General features: G+C 48.7%; 1 long non-coding RNA gene across 2 annotated transcripts; it reads left to right on the top strand.

Annotated features, from left to right (window-relative positions):
- The first annotated feature begins 627 nt into the window (after window positions 1-627).
- LOC127923239 (uncharacterized) lies at window positions 628-3,030 on the top strand. 2 transcript variants are annotated; one of them, XR_008113783.1, is made up of 6 exons: window positions 628-754; window positions 986-1,248; window positions 1,299-1,348; window positions 1,399-1,836; window positions 1,874-2,233; window positions 2,285-3,030. It is a non-coding gene; the product is annotated as an uncharacterized LOC127923239 (long non-coding RNA). The 2 variants fall into 2 exon arrangements; XR_008113784.1 differs by having other exon boundaries at window positions 1,136-1,836.
- Window positions 3,031-3,466: the final 436 nt, after the last annotated feature.

The raw sequence follows: 3,466 nt of genomic DNA, 5'->3' as shown, positions 1-3,466 counted from the left end.
TAGCCTGGTCCCAGATCTGTTTTAGTAGCCTGGTCCCAGATCTGTTTTAGTAGCCTGGTCCCAGATCTGTTTTAGTAGCCTGGTCCCTGATCTGTTTAGTAGCCTGGTCCCAGACCTGTTTTAGTAGCCTGGTCCCAGATCTGTTTAGTAGCCTGGTCCCAGGTCTGTTTTAGTAGCCTGGTCCCAGATCTGTTTTAGTAGCCTGGTCCCAGATCTGTTTTAGTAGCCTGGTCCCTGATCTGTTTTAGTAGCCTGGTCCCAGATCTGTTTCAGTAGCCTGGTCCCAGATCTGTTTTAGTAGCCTGGTCCCAGATCTGTTTTAGTAGCCTGGTCCCAGATCTGTTTTAGTAGCCTGATTTAGTAGCCTGGTCCCAGATCTGTTTTAGTAGCCTGGTCCCAGATCTGTTTTAGTAGCCTGGTCCCAGATCTGTTTTAGTAGCCTGGTCCCAGATCTGTTTTAGTAGCCTGGTCCCTGATCTGTTTTAGTAGCCTGGTCCCAGATCTGTTTTAGTAGCCTGTTTTAGTAGCCTGGTCCCAGATCTGTTTTAGTAGCCTGGTCCCAGATCTGTTTCTGCTCTTGCTAACTCCATTGTTCATTGTCAAGCCAAACATGCATGAAGAGTTGGCAGGAGAGTAGAACCACCCTGACACCAGGGTAGAAGACGAGGTCTGTTTTGGTCAGACGAGAACCACCCTGACACCAGGCTTGAAGACCAGGTCTGTTTTGGTCAGACTAGAACCACCCTGACACCAGGTCTGTTTTGGTCAGACTAGAACCACCCTGACACCAGGCTGTAAGACTATGTCTGTTTTGGTCAGACTAGAACCACCCTGACACCAGGCTAGAACCACCCTGACACCAGGCTGGAAGACTATGTCTGTTTTGGTCAGACTAGAACCACCCTGACACCAGGCTAGAAGACTAGGTCTGTTTTGGTCAGGCTAGAACCACCCTGACACCAGGCTAGAACCACCCTGACACCAGGGTAGAAGACGAGGTCTGTTTTGGTCAGACGAGAACCACCCTGACACCAGGCTGGAAGACTATGTCTGTTTTGGTCAGACTAGAACCACCCTGACACCAGGCTGGAAGACTAGGTCTGTTTTGGTCAGACGAGAACCACCCTGACACCAGGCTAGAAGACTAGGTCTGTTTTGGTCAGACTAGAACCACCCTGACACCAGGCTAGAAGACTAGGTCTGTTTTGGTCAGGCTAGAACCACCCTGACACCAGGCTAGAAGACTAGGTCTGTTTTGGTCAGGCTAGAACCACCCTGACACCAGGCGAGAAGACTAGGTCTGTTTTGGTCAGACTAGAACCACCCTGACACCAGACTAGAAGACTAGGTCTGTTTTGGTCAGACTAGAACCACCCTGACACCAGGGTAGAAGACGAGGTCTGTTTTGGTCAGACGAGAACCACCCTGACACCAGGCTAGAAGACGAGGTCTGTTTTGGTCAGACGAGAACCACCCTGACACCAGGCTAGAAGACTAGGTCTGTTTTGGTCAGACTAGAATCACCCTGACACCAGGCTAGAAGACTAGGTCTGTTTTGGTCAGACTAGAACCACCCTGACACCAGGCTAGAAGACTAGGTCTGTTTTGGTCAGACTAGAACCACCCTGACACCAGGCTTGAAGACCAGGTCTGTTTTGGTCAGACTAGAACCACCCTGACACCAGGCTAGAAGACTAGGTCTGTTTTGGTCAGACTAGAACCACCCTGACACCAGGCTAGAACCACCCTGACACCAGGCTAGAACCACCCTGACACCAGGCTAGAACCACCCTGACACCAGGCTAGAACCACCCTGACACCAGGCTAGAAGACTAGGTCTGTTTTAGTCAGACTAGAACCACCTTGACACCAGGTCTGTTTTGGTCAGACTAGAACCACCCTGACACCAGGCTAGAAGACTAGGTCTGTTTTGGTCAGACTAGAACCACCCTGACACCAGGCTAGAACCACCCTGACACCAGGCTAGAACCACCCTGACACCAGGCTAGAACCACCCTGACACCAGGCTAGAAGACTAGGTCTGTTTTGGTCAGACTAGAACCACCCTGACACCAGACTAGAACCACCCTGACACCAGGCTAGAAGACCAGGTCTGTATTGGTCAGACTAGAACCACCCTGACACCAGGCTAGAAGACTAGGTCTGTTTTGGTCAGACTAGAACCACCCTGACACCAGACTAGAACCACCCTGACACCAGGCTAGAAGACTAGGTCCTTTTTTTGTCAGACTAGAACCACCCTGACACCAGGCTAGAAGACTAGGTCTGTTTTGGTCAGACTAGAACCACCCTGACACCAGACTAGCACCACCCTGACACCAGGCTTGAAGACTAGGTCTGTTTTGGTCAGACTAGAACCACCCTGACACCAGGCTAGAAGACTAGGTCTGTTTTGGTCAGACTAGAACCACCCTGACACCAGGCTTGAAGACCAGGTCTGTTTTGGTCAGACTAGAACCACCCTGACACCAGGCTAGAACCACCCTGACACCAGGCTAGAAGACGAGGTCTGTTTTGGTCAGACTAGAACCACCCTGACACCAGACTAGAACCACCCTGACACCAGACTAGAACCACCCTGACACCAGACTAGAACCACCCTGACACCAGACTAGAACCACCCTGACACCAGACTAGAACCACCCTGACACCAGACTAGAACCACCCTGACACCAGACTAGACTAGACCAGGCTTGAAGACCAGGTCTGTTTTGGTCAGACTGTTCAAACATTTACCAAGGCATTAATTAACTTGATTTACACAGTTAAAAACTAAGTAGTTTATTTACAAAAGCTCTATTTTGAATGTTGTATTGATCTTTGTGTTATTGATTAGATTTGATACGTATGACTGACTATGTGTCTCAATCAAACTGTTTTACTGTGTGTCTATTAGCCAATTTAGCTTTAAAAACATTCTATTGAAGTAACAACCAACTTCATTTGTGTTACAGTAATTATTGTATGTCACAATCTAGCTCTTTACGAATAAATGTTTTCTTCTGTTCACCACAGCCCTCTTGTTCATCCATTTAACCACAATTACCAGGGCTGTGTCCCAATGACCCCTAGTCCCGAGGTAGTTAACTACAACCAGGACCCATAGTGAATAGGTAGTTAACTACAACCAGGACCCATAGTGAATAGGGTACCCTAGGTAGTTAACTACGACCAGGACCCACAATGAATAGGTAGTTAACTTCCCATAGTGAATGGGGATCCTAGGTAGTTAACTACAACCAGGACCCATAGTGAATAGGGATTCCTGGGTAGTTAACTACGACCTGGACCCATAGTGAATAGGGTACCCTAGGTAGTTAACTACAACCAGGACCCATAGTGAATAGGGTACCCTAGGTAGTTAACTACGACCAGGACCCATAGTGAATAGGGTACCCTAGGTAGTTAACTACGAACAGGACCCATAGTGAATAGGGTACCCTAG

The sequence above is a fragment of the Oncorhynchus keta genome, unplaced genomic scaffold (assembly GCF_023373465.1).
Source record: "Oncorhynchus keta strain PuntledgeMale-10-30-2019 unplaced genomic scaffold, Oket_V2 Un_contig_28957_pilon_pilon, whole genome shotgun sequence".
Taxonomy (NCBI): domain Eukaryota; kingdom Metazoa; phylum Chordata; class Actinopteri; order Salmoniformes; family Salmonidae; genus Oncorhynchus; species Oncorhynchus keta.
Note: the sequence above shows the minus strand (reverse complement) of the source record. Positions and strands in the feature narration are given on the sequence as shown.